The sequence below is a fragment of the Mytilus galloprovincialis genome, chromosome 11, assembly GCF_965363235.1.
Source record: "Mytilus galloprovincialis chromosome 11, xbMytGall1.hap1.1, whole genome shotgun sequence".
NCBI lineage: Eukaryota > Metazoa > Mollusca > Bivalvia > Mytilida > Mytilidae > Mytilus > Mytilus galloprovincialis.
The window spans coordinates 40776557-40793255 of NC_134848.1; the positions used below are offsets into that span (position 1 = coordinate 40776557).

The window sequence follows — 16699 nt, forward strand, 5'->3', positions numbered from 1 at the left end:
ATACGAAATATAGGCCGCATACGTCCGTATATCAACGAGGATGCATGTAAAACTCTGGTCAATTCGTTAATTATTTCTAGATTGGATTATGGCAACGCTTTACTTTATGGACTACCAGCTTACATGATTCAGAGACTACAAAGGGTTCAGAACACTGCTGCGCGAGTGGTTACAAGAAAAAAGAAATACGAACACATTACTTCGACACTTGAGTCTCTTCACTGGCTGCCTGTACAATACAGGGTGCAATACAAAATATTATTATATGTATTCAAGTCCGTGAAACATGAAGCGCCATTATATCTTAGTGAACTTGTAAATTTATGCAGGCCATCAAGATCATTAAGGTCTGAAAACAACTTAACACTCGTAACTCCTATTGTGCGAACCAAAACCTACGGCAATAGAAGATTTGATCAAGCAGCGGCCATCCTTTGGAATGCATTACCAAAAAAACTTCAAAATGCAAAGTCGGTGCCTGTATTCAAAAAGAACTTAAAAAACTCACTTTTTTCGACAAGCATTTTTAATCCCTTAAATTCGTTTCTGTGATACATTGTGCCATAGACGTTAGCCTGCTTTTGATTTATCGAACCTTTCTTTTAACTGGAGATATGTTTCATTTATAATATGTACATTGTATGTTTTTAGTAGCACACATATTTTTTCATTTCAGTAATTATATTTTTACATGGTAATATTCCTTTTTCATCTTTTGAATACGTTTTCAAATTTTTAACTTATATTTGATAATTTTTAATTGCAATCTTATTTTAAACTTTTTTGGCTATTTTATTTTACCAACTTTATTCAGTATAATTTTATTTTGATTCATTGATATATATATTCTACCTTTTTGTAAAAATTTCCACATTATTAATCCTTTTATCTAGAAAAGTTTTAACACTTAAATATTTATTTTGTGTGTTCATGTTCTATATTTGTATCACTGTCTGTGTGTATATTTCGTTTAACATGTGATGTAAAGCGCTTTGAGTAATATTGTTTTAGATTTAGCGCTATAGAAAAATTGTAATTGTAATTGTTGTTGTTTAAAGAGTAATTATTCCAGTAGCAAGTCGCTTAATGATTTCAGTTATTTTGACTTTATTGTAAATCGCCTATTGATTATCTTTTTAGCTGTTTAGAGTTCCTCTATATAGATAATACATTTAGGATAGAAAATAAACATAGAAAACATATGCTACAATCTGTCTTTTTAGTGCAGAACTCTAAAAAAAAAAAAAAAAAAAAAAACGCCGTCAACTAGTAAAACGAAAATGAACATTAGTATGTTTTACAAATTTTGTACACATTCAACAAATTAGCCCTAGTGTTTAATTTCCTTGTTTGTAGGGGGTAAAGGACTTTTCATTTTTCTAAATAAGAATATAAACTACTTTGATTGGCATACATGGAAAGGCTTTATATATCAGCTGAAAAGTATAAAAACAAAAATAATGAAAATTCAAAATATAATTCAAATTGCAGTTGAAAGCGAAAATTGAACTAAATACTGTTTACATGTAGTATTGTTGTCAATCTAAATAGTTCGAGGTGCTCCGTGAGATCTTTCTATATGATGTTGACCAATCTTCAGAGAATTATCAATCTGTAATATATAATATTTAAAAACTATTTGGGACGAACTATTTTCTGCAATTTATAAGCGACATATACCAAACCAGCATATGGGTTACGGGCTTTAGAACCTGTGTCGAAAGATTTATTTCCTAGACGAAAATCTTTTTTAATTAAGCAAAAATTTTGAATTAAACGTTGTTCTAAAGCAAGTGCGTAATCTTGGGGTTCTATGTGCATTTGATTGGCTGGTATAACAGTTAGTGGTGTCACGCAAAGGACAACTAGACCATCATAGCTTAAAACATTGTAGTATGTCTTCCATCTTCCATTTACACCGTTGTCAAGTTTCCATGTATGTGGATCAAGGTCGTCGAACTCAACATATCTTTTTGTCTTACGACGTTGTCGTACAAACGATTTGCCTACTGTACATTCGTCTATACAGAAGTTGGGTTTCATTTTCACATCAATGTCATCTAATATATTAGTAATTTGACATTGTAGATCAGAAGTAGCTTCTTCGAAAGATAAGCAGTGTAGACTTTTCAACCTGTCTTTCAAACAATACGACTTTGTTTTTCTTTTAATTAGTTCATTGTGTGTGCAACCAAAATGTTTAGCTGCTTTAAAGCACATTTTAGGAATATTTTCCTTTTTTGCTGCTTTGCATAGCATTCGCTGCAAAATCATTTCTGAAAAGAAACAAGAATGTACAAATTTACCATGTCAACAATTTCAGACAGTATCCAATTCAATTCATAGCCCGTCAGCTTTAGAAACTGGTATAGATGAATAACAAAACTGCACGATTAGAGACGGTAGTTATAGAGAAAACAAAAACAACATTAGACAAAAATTTCTTTGAGAATGAATGGGGTTAATGTATAAAAGAGAAGGTCCAGTAAAACCTCTTTTTGGCGCCAAAATATAGCAGTTTTACAAAATTGCTTAAACGTAAACTTTTAGTTGATTATTTCAAAGTAGAATGCTTCTGCTACATAAATGTGGGCTGGTTTTGATAATACAATGCACATATATCGTGTATTAGCATCATAAAGTCATGCTAAATTACTGAAATCTTCACAATTTTAGAATTTTAGTTAAATTATAGACGCTTTCCGTTTTAAATGAAAGTGGCCGCATTCTTAATATTGAAATGTAAGTTGTATTTGATGATAATAAATAAAATATATAAAGTTTGAGGATGAACACGGATGCGACCACTTTCATTTTTGACAAAAACCATCTGAAAAGTGACATTTTTTGGCATATTTGATAGATTTTTCATATTTAAGCTTGAATTGGAGTGTTTTTTTTATGACTTAAGAGGTTAAGTTCTTTCACAAAATATATTTGAATAAACTGAAATAGACACTTATGTGTTTAAAAAGTGGCAATAATCTTCTGTCAGATGAACCTGAAATTTGAGGCCAAAATCGGCCCTTACCGGGCCTACTCCTTTGTTGCAATAAATAGATATACCAGTATCTGGTGGTGTTTTTTTTTTTATTGTTCATTGATTTGTTTAGCAACTTAGTAGTCACTAGTGTTGTATTAAGTTTTGACTGCTGGAGCCCAAGTATTGCTATATTTACCTATTATATACATACACAAAAAGAAAATGTGATATGATTGCCAATGAGACAACTCTTCATAAGAGACCAAAATGAAACAGAAATTAACAATTGTAGGTTACCGTACAGACTTCATCAATTATTATGTCTATTTGAGGTACTCACTAGTTTTGTCAATATAACAGATATAATAGTATAGTCATAATATTCCTTCAAAAACATTGAAAGACTAAGGCGTGATCATTTGGCAGAAACGTATAAAACAATCTAAAACATCAATTTGGATAGCAATAGTCAGTGCTTCGGTACTGACATGATTTATAAGAAACATCTTGTGAAATATCCGCATATAAATTAATGAATTATTGAATAACTATGGTTCCTACTTCCTCAGAAAAAGTTGACATAGATAAATTTGACTACCAATTTAACGTCCCGTTGAGTCATATAGACATACACTACTATCGGTACTTATATATTCGTTGCTTTCAAATACTCACTCACCTATGAACGTTTCTGATGAAGATCAATCTAGGTAATCTCTTTTGATGTAACCTTGAAATACGGAATTATTATCCTGCATTTTACATGAACTGACTATTCCCAAAATGATCTGCAATATTGTTACTGTTAATTATTGATTTAATACATGTGTGATGTTTTTTTTTATTCATTTCCAAAATGAATAAAATATTCGGGGTGTTAATAGCAAAGTAAAATAGTTGATGGTTAGAAATGTTTTTTACTTTTTTTGCGAAACAGGAACTAAAAGTTGAAAAAGGCAGTGTTATCAAGATAAAACATATTGAAGAATTTGACATAGATATGATTGTTATTTTATAAAAAATAAAAATAGGATATAGTTAACCTTTGTCAAACATTTTGAACATCTGTGTATTAAAGATTAGATTAACTTTATGAAATAATGCAGGAAATTTTTAATTGAAAATATAACTATGTTGGCTTTTTTTATAAAACGCAATTACCATCCTCATTTATACAATAACCTATATATTTGTAAGAGTTATCATGGGTGCATCGGTCATTGCTTTGTAACTAACACGATGCATAACAAACTTGTATTGCATAGTTTGCTTATAAATCTATAAATTATTAAAAAAAATAAAGTTCTTATTACCTAGGACAAAGTTGACATTAGATGGATTTTGGATATGTTTATTTTTTCCGTTTGATGCAAAAAAGGGGCGACAGATACCAGAGGGACATTCAAACTCATAGATCGAAAACGAAACGCAATGGCTAAAAACGAAAAAAGACACATATACAAAAACTATTACACAAACTACTACATAGAAAACAAAGTATTAAGCAACACAAACCCCACCGAAAACTGGAGGTGATTCAGTGCACCTGCTTAATGTGTGGCACCTTCGTGTTGCTCATGCATGCAATTACAAACACGGTAAATGGCTTTTTTAGTAAGTCACATTCCTGAAAGTTCTTCACTAGTATCGGTACTAATATAACCTTTGTTTTCAAATATTTACCTTTTAGTGTTCCTAGTTAATTAAGAAAATTGCTACGTATGTATACAATGTACATGTAAGTGGTCAACGTTTTGTTCTCGTTGTTATAATTTCTTTCCCATTTTTGTGGTTTGATATTTATCTCCTACTCAACCGGTGAAAATTGGATCATCCCCCGTATTTAGTTGGGATCTTGATGTATACGGCTTGATACTGGATAATATAACTATTTTGATCTGAGCGTCACTCATGAGTCTTTTGTAGACGTAATACGCGTCTGGCGTATTATATTATTCTCCTGGTACCTTTGTTAGTAACAGCCTAACGACATCAGTGGAAAGTTTAACATACTATGAACGACATCAAACCGAAAGTTTGAAATACGATTAAATAATAGCATAACGACATCAAACCGAAAGTTTAATATACGATTAAGAATGTATTAAGTGATACAATTTGCATTTAGAGGAAAAACGAGTGTCTCTTTTGGATTCATTGAGATGTCGTTAGCACTTCCGGTGCAAATCGAATCATCCGAAAATTTTAGTGGGGATCTTTATGTTCACTGTCAAATACTTTATATGTATCTAGAAAGGTCTGAGTTAAGTCGCAATCTAAAATATAATGTTTAAGAATAACAGGATTTGTCAAAGGAATTCAGACAATGATTTAACGCTACACAAATATACATAACAATATTGTAAATTAATGTTCGCCTTGAAATGTGACATTTGTCTCAAAATTAACAGGAAGCCATTAATTCACCTTTAACATAATTTCTGAAAAGGTTTGCTATACTATCATAGTTTTTTCAATTGCGGAAGCTCGAAATACTCAGGAAGCTGCAAGTAAAGTAATCTGTTTGAAGTTTAAACATAAGTTTGCTTTGTTTTTTGAAATAGCTATAATAATTTTTTTTCACCTAAACGTAAAACAGGAACTAAAACTGTGACATGGTATTGTTATCAAGACAAAGTATATTGAGGAATTTGACAATAGACATGGATTTAGTTCATCTTGCTTCAAAATACGATTTAAGTAACCTTTCTTCAAAATATTTGATAACACGTGGATGAAAAAACGGAAATTGATCATCAGAAAATATCAATTAGATTTTTATCATAATTAATGTGTCGTAAAAATGTCTGTACATTGAAAACTGGTAAAATTCAATGGCACAGTTACAGAATAAAGAAGAGTACACAATACCATTAAAATATCATAGAAATCCAAAAAAATCCGTGAACAAGACAGAACAAAAGAAAATCAAATCAATTTATTAAACACTGTATAATGTAAAAATCCGGAGTGGAAAAGCTAGAACTACATTTATTATGATGGGATAAATTTGAAAAGCAATAAAACTCACTCTCAAGACTTAAAATACGATTTTTCAATTCCGATATGAATACCGTACTCTTATATGTAACTGAGACTTGGAAAATCAATAACAAAACTGCTTCAAAAACTTCAAGTCTTCATCAACTGTCTCAGACGCATCCTGAAATGACCTGCGAAGATACCAAACCATAATCTGTGAGAAGAGGCCAACCAATCCCCAGTTGATGAAGAGTGAAAAAGGAGAAAGTGGCGATGAATAGGCCACACACTGATGAAGCCAAAGAACAGCATTACATGGCAAGCCTTACCGTGCAACTCACAATGAAAGCGTGGAAGTGGTAGACCAAGATACACCCGGCGAGGAAACGTTGCAGCCGTACAAGTGGTACATCATGTGAGGCTAGTAAAATACAAAACAAGGTGGAGCCATGTCGGTTGTGGCCTATGGTAAACTGAGTGACAACAGGATTAAGCAGTGGTACCAAATTAAATTTCTTTTTGTTTTTCTGTGATAGACTTATTTTTAAATCGAAATAATAACGGCTTAGATATTATGACTTCATTTGAAAAACTAAGTGTTGAAACTGAATTTAAATACACCTTATCGCTATTTGGAAATCGGTCCCGCTTGACCCGAGAATCTGTCACGCCTGAATAATTGACGTCACACAACAATGACTGTGCCATTGTGGCGTCAATATTTTGCGGATTTTTTTTATGTCCAGTAACGACAGGCACATAGCGATAAAGTGTATAAATTGGTATTTATTTCCACTTGATTTATCTTTTCATGATACTGGACTCTCGTCGTTATACCAATAGCAAACATATGCATTGCGGAACAATCTTTATAGACTATTACTCTGGTAAGTTTGGTACAATTTGCTCAGATCGATTTGTATACAAGTATACCCCACCATATAACGTCAATTAGGCATTTAACGTTATATTGATTTATCGTCAATAAATATTATGAACATTAATGATGAGACAGCATATTTTGATTAAACAGGTTTACGACATCAAAAGGAAAGTTTAACCTACGATTTAATGATACAAATTGAGATAGAACCGGTGTCTTTTTTGGGTGCATTCTGTTGAAATAGAACGCAAGTTTACGGGTGGTAGATGGTAGAAAGAGCACTGGCTCTTCTGGTGCAAATGAGATCATCCCAATATCTAAGTGTGTTTCTGCCTGATGTTCATATGATGAAATCATAATCTTTCAGTCAGTTTATTTGAAGTCTGGAGCTGGCATGTCAGTTAACTGCTAGTAGTCTGTTGTTATTTATGTATTATTGTCATTTTGTTTTATTTTCTTTGGTTACATCTTCTGACATCAGACTCGGACTTCTCTTGAACTGAATTTTAATGTGCGTATTGTTATGCGTTTACTTTTCTACATTGGCTAGAGGTATAGTGGGAGGGTTGAGATCTCACAAACATGTTTAACCCCGCCGCATTTTTGCGCCTGTCCCAAGTCAGGAGCATCTAGCATTTGTTAGTCTTGTATTATTTTAATTTTAGTTTCTTGTGTACAATTTGGAAATTAGTATGGCGTTCATTATCACTGAACTAGTATATATTTGTTTAGGGGCCAGCTGAAGGACGCCTCCGGGTGCGGGAATTTCTCGCTACATTGAAGACCTGTTGGTGACCTTCTGCTGTTTTTTTTTTTTTTTTATGGTCTGGTTGTTGTCTCTTTGGCACATTCCCCATTTCCATTCTCAATTTTATTCTTTATGTACACTGTTTTATATTTTATATAAGGCAATAAAAAAACTAACCACAGTAAAAATAAAGTTTAACATACGATCAAAATACAATCTAAAGACTTAAAACGGAAGTTTTAAATAATAACCAAACATCATCAACCAGTATTTAACGCACTGCAAAGAATAAACAGTGTTTATTTTTATGCATTCAGATGAAAGAGAACATATGTTATATGAGCAGGATCATCGTTAGCTCTACATGTACGAGTGGGATCATCCCTAGATATTAATGGGGTTCTTGATGTTCACTTCCTAAAACTGTATATGTATCTGTAAAAGAAAAGCTCTTAATTCAGTTGTAATCTAGTTAACATGTTAATGAATAAAGGATTGGTGAGGAAAATGTCATTGGCTTGCGACAATAACCAAACGATACAGAAATCTACAAAAAAAAGTTTGTCAATTAATTTTCGACTTGAAACATGACATGATTGTCGTATAATTGATGTAAAACAATATAAATATTACCTTATAGGTAATTTCCAAAATGGTCTGTAATACTGTCGCTATTAACTATTGTTCAGCTACGCATGTTATGATATTTTTGTTAATTTTCATTTGCGAATGCTCGAAAAAATCAGGAAACTGCAAGTAAAGTTACCAGTGTGTCGTTTAAAATAAGTATGCTTGATTTTTTGAAATATATCTGTTTTGTTCACCTAAACATGAAACAGGAACTAAAAAATTATTATCAAGACAAAGTATATTGAGGAATTTGACAATATACATGGATTTAGTTCATGTTGCTTCAAATTATGATTAAAATAACCTTTTTTCAAAATTTTGATAAACGTTCTTGTCAGATTAGATGACGGAAATTGATCATCAGAAAATATCATTTAAATTTTTATCATAGCTAATGCGTCGTAAAAATTAATGTATTTTATTTCGTTTTATTTTTCCCGTTTGCTATTTGTAGTAATAATTTATAGATGGGAACTAGTATAACTAGTTCGGATACTGGTTTTGTAACAGTTTGTACTATTTATAATTTTGATGTTAGGTGCATAAGGCACGAGGAAAGTTTTGGCGGTTTTTACGGGTGGGGTTTAATGGTACTATATAAAGTTTGGCATTTAAATGTATAAGTATCGAAGGTGCTCGCAGTTACGTCGATTTGAAGTTGGTCACATAGGTATATATGCAGTTGCTGCTATGTTTAGTGTACGTACATGCGTTGGAGGTATTAGCCGAGAAAAAAGAAACGATGCGAAAGAGGAACAGTGTTATATGTCATTTATTTATATAATGTTTAAATCAAGAAATTTGTACAATAAAGTAAAATAAAATATTGTAGCGCAAGACAAAATAAGATATTACTGCGAGCAACCAATCCTATATCTGTGTTTGTCTTGTTTTTAGCCTATTAAATTTAGAGATTATATACTTTTAATTCGGACGAGCAGGGCGAGGAAGAATTTAAAGTACAAACAAAACTGGTAATATTAACTAGTACAGTATCAGAATAAAGAAGAGTACACTATACCATTAAAATATCATAGAAATCCATAAAAATCCGTGAACAAGACAGAACAAAAGAAAATTTAAACATAATCAATTTATGAAACACTGTAAAATGTACAAATCCGGAGTGGCAAAGCTAGAACTACATTTACTATGATGGGATAAATTTGGAAAGCAATAAAACTCACCCTCAAGACATAAAATACGATTTTCCAATTCCGATATGAATACCGTACTCTAATATGTAACTTAGACTTGGAAAATCAACAACAAACCTGCTTCAAAAACAATTTCATCAACAACTGTCTCAGGCGCATCCTGAGATGACCTGCGAAGATACCAAACAATGATCTGTGAGAAGAGACCAACCAATCCAAAGTTGATGAAGAGTCAAAAAAGAGAAAGTGGCAATGAATAGGGCGTACACTGATGAGGCAAAAGAACAGCATTACAAGGCAAGAGTTGTCTCATTGGCAATCATACCACATCTTCTTTTTTTATACTTGTAGTGGAACTCACAATGAAAGCGTAGCAGTGGCAGACCCAGATACACCCGGCGAAGGAACATCTACATCTACATCGTACGACGATCCATCAGCACATTGATGACTATATGTCGGCGCATCGCAAACAGACACTTAATAAAATATAACAATTGATGAGTGCATTAATTCAAAAATAATTTTGTGCAAAAACAAATAAAAATAAATAACACATTTACATATTTACAACAGGTTGGATATCTAAATATACTGACTTTGGATCAGTATTTTAAACTGATCCAGGGAGTTAACAGTGATAACTTTTTGTAAAAGTTAGTTCCACAGTACAACGAATGAAAAAAAGCTGTACTTTAAGTAATCTGTTTTTTGGCTAAATGTTTGGTATTATAATGAATAAGTGAATCTGGTGTTTTTGACTGGCTATGGTAAAAGGTAAAGGTTTGGATCTACTGTAATGGGTTTGTGTGATATTTTGTACATCATATTTACTCGATTTATGTTTCTGCGAGTTTCGAGATACTTGAAAGATGGTCAATTATGGAAGTGACACTACTGGTGTTGTGGTACATGTTGGTGACGTAGCGTGCTGCCCTTCATTGTACTTGTTCAATGTTGGGGTTTTTTTTGGGGGGGGGGGGTGAGGTGACCAAACTGAAGAGTAGTATTCTAAATTTGATCGTACCATGGATTTGTATGCCAAACTTTTTGTTTCTTCCTGGTTTATTTTAAAGTTTCTTTTGAGAAAGCCTAAATGGAGAAAGACGGATACAAGTGCTACTTCATGAGAGGCTAGCTAAATACAAAACAAGGTGGCAAAATATCGGTTTTGGCCTATGTTAAACCGAGATACCACGGACTTAAGCAAAGCCAGCTTGTATTCGAAAGACAAAAAAAGTTTCACCCTTGACTTAAAACTCCTCTTGTGTGCTCCTGATATCTAATTCCTTTATTTAAGATATTATGTGCGTTAAGGATGTTCGCTAATCAGTTTACAAATAACAATCTTTCTAAGACCGTCATAACTTGATTCTTTATAAATAACGAAACTTATGTATTAAGGTAGAAAGAAAATAAAGGGTCCATGTCAGTGTTTTAAGTCATAGAAACTGATCCTGTAATGATTCTCTCTAGACTTTTCATACACTTATCATTGGCATCTTTTTTCTTTCAAAAACTATTAAAAAAACAAGATTTTTAAATACAGTTTTATAAACTATATGATGTAACGCTACAAAGAGATGTAACAACAGTAGGTGTTATCAGGCAAACTTTTATTGGCCCAACTTGTATAAAACCGGACTTTTCCGAATATCTGACAATACTTTAAAAAAAGAAGAGAGGAGCAAACATCATTAAACAAACGTCAAACGTAACTGTAATATATAGCGAGTAAAGATACCAAAATATATCGTTAAACATCTTCGACAACCGTATTTTGCCGTTTCCTATTTATGTTGAAGATGAATGCATATGTTCAAATATAAATTTCATCAGTTTGAATACTAATGCGTAATGTTCTTAAAGTGTGAAAGTAAATAAAACGTACTGAACTCTGAGGAAAATACGACAAGTCCATAATCAAATGGCAAAATCAAATAATAAAATACATCAAACGAATGGATAACAACTGTCATATTCCTGACTTGGTCCAGGCATTTTCAAATGTAGAAAATGGTGAATTGAACCTGTTTTTATAGCGCGAAACCTCTCACTTGTATGACAGTCGCTTCAAATTTGATTATTATTTACGTTTCATCTATAATTTGTCAGGAAATATTTCATGTATAGTTTATTTCAATACTCACCTTCATAATAAAAAATCAAATATACAGCAACCCGACCAAAGGGCAGAAAACAACCGAAGGCCACCAATGGGTTTTCAATACAGCAAGGAAATTCTAGATCAGTGATAATGGACGTCAAACTAAAATCCAAAATATATAAATGAACTAAATTCAAAGATCATACAAGGTTAACAGAGGCCAAAGGCTGCGAACAGGCGCAAAAATGCGATAAGGTTAAGCATCATTTGTTTTTGAACTTCCTGGCTATACGTACAAAAAAAAACGTTATAATAAATAAAGATGGTTCAACTTGACGACAAATCTCAAAAGTTATTTTGGTCGCCCAATTATTGGCAATCTTTTGATTTTTCATTCTTGTTTTTCCTTTCTGCAAACTTTTATTCGATAAACATAATTTAAAGTTTAAGTACCTTGATAGTCTGTTCTCATGAACATGTTGGAACCAGTAATTAAGTGTCAAAGTAAAGCTCATGTATGAATATATGATGTTCTTAGACATAAAAAAAAAAAAGAAGAAGAACTGAAGTTTACAAAAATAGTCATTTCAACAATTCAAATTTTGTTATTTCAACTTACATAACAGAAAGAGAATGGCACGACTTGTATGTGCATGGTTTGAGTATATTGCAGGAACAAGAACAAGAAGAATATTAAAAACCAATTGTTCAGAGAACAATTGAAGGTCTTTCCATCAAAACAATGTATTTTGATATGAAAAGTTGTGAAACTAAGTTTAAAATGTCATTTCAATCGTCAAATGATAGCTCCTAGTAAGCTGATTCCAAAAATATATTGTTTCCATACATTTTTTTTTAAATAAGGGAGATAATTTGTTATTTCCGGTTTGAAAAATGTTACTTCCGATTATATTTGAATATTTACTTGACACTGATTCCAAAAATATCTGGTTTTATATACTTTTATATTAAAAAGTACAAAAAAATAGCTATTTCCGGTTTACAAAAGGTCACTTCCGGTTGTTTTTTACAAGGTTAAATGGTTTGATATCTTTTTCTAAAAGTTGTATATCTTTATCATGTATACATATAGAATAAAAGCAAAGGTCAAAATCTAGAACGTCAAATTAAGCTATGACCTTGAGATCAGTTTCAAGGTCATAAACCAAGGACCTCAAATCAAAAGACCATAGGTCTTTATTATATTTAGTTAATGAGTTATATCACCAAACGCGTATTTTTAAATACAAGAGGGGAGAAAACTCCCTTTTACATTCAACGTACGCTTGCAATCAAAATTTACATCTTACGACATGTCGCAACTAACCATTTAGTAAAAATAATTTGTTGATATCTTATACAGTCTTTGGATATAAGTGAAAATAAGCCAAATTCAAATATTAGAATATGACCTTGACCTTTGACCTTGACCTAATTTTCATTTTTTGGGACCAAGGACCTCAAATCAAAAGATCCTAGGTCTCTATCACTTATGATTTATAAGATAGAAATTCATATCACTTATATCAGATGCATAAGGGGAAATAACTCTCATATGGAGCGGTCATATCGCTTCGGTCAAAATAGGACAAATCATGCGAAGGATATAACGAGCAATTTTGTAAAATAAATTTGTCATAATCTTTTACGGTTGCGAAGGAGATGCGCTAACAAGGAAAACAGTGTTTGGGGAGATAACTCCTACAAAGAAAAGTATTCGTTTACGCAGGGTAAATTTCAAAAGTGCATAAACTGTTCGATATCATATACCAAATATCTAAGCGACATATTGCGAAACAAATGTTTATCGCAAGAACAAAATTAGGCGGAAGAAAAAAAAAAAAAAATTAAAAACCAATTGTTCAGAGAACAATTGAAGGTCTTTCCACTGAAAACAATGTATTTTAATATGAAAGTTGTAAAATTAAGTTTAAAATGTCATTTCAATCGTCAACTGATAGGTTATTGTACGCTGATTCCAGAAATGTATGGTTTCTATACAATATGTTTTAAATAAGGGAGATAATTTGTTACTTCCGGTTTGAAAAATGTTACTTCCGATAATATTTGAATATTAAATTGACACTGATTCCAAAAAGATCTGGTTCTATATACTTTTTTATTAATAAAGTACAAAAAATAGCTACTTCCGGTTTACACAAGGTCACTTCCAGTTGTTTTTTTCAAGGTTAAATGGTTTGATACCTTTCGCCAAAAGTCTCATGGCTATATCATGTATACATATGAGCTGAAAGCAAAGGTCAAAAACTAGAACGTCAAATTAATCCATGACCTTGAGATCAATTTCAAGGTCATAAACCAAGGACCTCAAATCAAAAGACCATAGGTCTTTATTATATTTGGTTAATCAGTTATATCACCATACGCGTATTTTAAAATACAAGAGGGGAGAAAACTCACTTTTACGTTCAACGTACCCTTGCAATCAAAATTTACGTGTTACAAAATGACGCAACTAACAATTTAGAAAAAATAATTTGTCGATATCTTATACGGTTTCTGGAAATTAGTGGAAATAAGTCAAATTCAAAAATTAGCATATGACCTTGACCTTTGACCTTGACCTATTATTTTTTTGGACAAAGGACCTCAAATCAAAAGATCCTTGGTCTCTAGCACTCGTGGTTTACAAGATAGAAATGCATATCACTTATATCAAATGCATAAGGGGAAATAACTCTCATATGGAGCATTCCTATCACTTCGGTCAAAATAGGACAAATCATGCGAAGGATATAACGAGCAATTTTGTAAAATAAATTTGTCATAATATTTTACGGTTGCGAAGGAGATGCGCTAACAAGGAAATCAGTGTTTGGGGAGATAACTCCTACAAAGAAAAGTATTCGTTTACGCAGGGTAAATTTCAAAAGCGCATAAACTGTTCGATATCATATACCAAATATCTAAGCGACATATTGCGAAACAAATGTTTATCGCAAGAACAAAATTAGGCGGAAGAAAAAAAAAAAAAAAAATAATCAGAAGAAAAACAATAGGTCTTTCCACAGAAAAGTGGAAAGACCTAATAATCAGAAGAAAAACAATAGGTCTTTCCACAGAAAAGTGGAAAGACCTAATTAGCCTAATTTCAACTATACAGTACCGTTTAGTATATTTATATAGCAGCTCGCCTGCTTAGAACTATCAAGGATACATATAACAAGCGTCTTACATCAAATTAAAAAAAATGCGTCCTTTTGGCTGTAAGTATGATAACGTAGTTGAGCTCAAAGAATGAATATACACATACCAACATGGCTGCTTTGATTTTGCACTTTAGTTATGTAGTAATTGCTAGTGGCTTAAATCTCTTGTCATGAATACCGTTGAAGATGACTACTATAAATTCTGAATCTGTTAAATAAACTTTTCAAGCAAACATAACACAACCATAACATTATTAAGTTTGAGAATTATCCAAAAATGGCTCAAAAAATTTATTCAATAAAATTACTTTAAAATTTTAGTTTTTTTGTTAAAATCATGTTTATGTCTCTTATTGGTTAAATATTTGCATTCTTGAACGTTCTGATTAGCCTTTCTAGTCCATGCCCTTTGGAAGTATAGTGCTTTAATATCAGATCTTACTTGAATTTGGAGTTAGTTTTTATGTTATTTGTTTCATCCGTGTAACCTGAATTGCTTTATATAGAAACTGGCCGAGTATATAGCAAAGATTAATGAAAGACGAACTAACAACAACATTCAATCAACTAATGTACACGTTTGGTCATGGATGTAGTCCGTAAACTTTATCTTATAAACATTAGGTGTCGTGAACTCGAACGTTCAAATGTAAAATCCTTTTTTTTAAGATTCGTTATCACCTGAATCTGTCTCAGACATTTTCATCTTATTTACGTTCTCTGATTTGTATTGTGATTTGTTCTCTTATTTTTTAGTGTAAATTCATATTGCGATAAGACATGTTACGGTACTTGTCTATCCCAAATTCATGTATTTGGTTTTGATGTTATATTTGTTATTCTCGTGGGATTTTGTCTGATGCTTGGTCCGTTTCTGTGTGTGTTACATTGTAGTGTTGTGTCGTTGTTCTCCTCTTATGTTTAATGCGTTTCCCTCAGTTTTGGTTTGTAACCCCGATTTTGTTTTTTTTTCCATGGATTTATGAGTTTGAACATCGGTATACTACTGTTGCCTTTATTTAATTGTGCTTACGCTTTGATCGAATATTTATTATCTGAAAAGTAAATTATCACATTAAATCTGATCTATATACTTCAATCTAACGTTAGTTGGATATTGTTCAGTAATAGGTATTACGAAAAACATGATGAAATCTTTATAAGTGTAAATAAACTGCATTTATAGCTGAAATTCCTTTGGTTTATTGTAATGATTGCATTACAAAGTATTTTGCTTATTGTATTACTATTTTTTTTAATGCATTTAAGAAATATCTTGCTTAGTCGTCTGTCATCTATCTGCTACTTTCCGTCAATCATTGAATAGATAATTAATGTAGTTATTATTTAGTCTTTTTGTTTTTGTTTTATAGCTTTTTAACTATGTTAAGTTTTATGCATGACATCTTTTGTTTGTCACTTTTCGGATTTAATGTTCTTGTTGAAGGTTAATCCAGATGCATGAAATTTATTAAGTGCATTTTCATTTTTCTTTTAACAGTTAACAGCCTCTGCGGAAATCAATTAAGTAGAACTATACAAAATCATAATATATCAATACACATCATATATACAATGGATTAATAATGTGCAACCACAAGCGATAGAGAACCAAAGCGTCATGCATTTGTTAAACACTAAAGCCAAGTTTATAGTATAAAAGTGCAGTTTTTCATTTAAATACGCAACACATACATGTACATAAATACCAAGCAAAAACTATAAAAACAACAAATATATGAATTAAATAATTGTACCATTAAACTATTTTAGTGATGGAAGACATATATAAGGCTACCGCAGACACTAATTTTTTTAGACAAAAGAAGGAATTAAACAAAAATAACTCGTTATATTATTTTTAAAATATTTTTACTGCATTTAATTATATTATTTTAAAGAAATGGCAACAACAAATATTTACATTAACATTTCAATTACATTCTAGAGAATGATTTAAATGAATAGAAATTATTGCTCTATTATAGAACTGTTTCACCACTCCCTTGTCGTAGGCAAACGATTTAGCAGTTGTTTTC

The 16699-nt window shown here is 31.7% G+C and overlaps 1 long non-coding RNA gene across 1 annotated transcript; it reads right to left on the reverse strand.

The window, feature by feature from the left end:
• Positions 1-7778: 7778 nt before the first annotated feature.
• On the reverse strand, positions 7779-12346 carry LOC143052181 (uncharacterized). Its single transcript, XR_012971020.1, has 3 exons — positions 11534-12346; positions 9745-9862; positions 7779-8031 (listed from the first exon to the last, which is right to left on the reverse strand). It is a non-coding gene; the product is annotated as an uncharacterized LOC143052181 (long non-coding RNA).
• Between the last annotated feature and the right edge of the window lie 4353 nt (positions 12347-16699).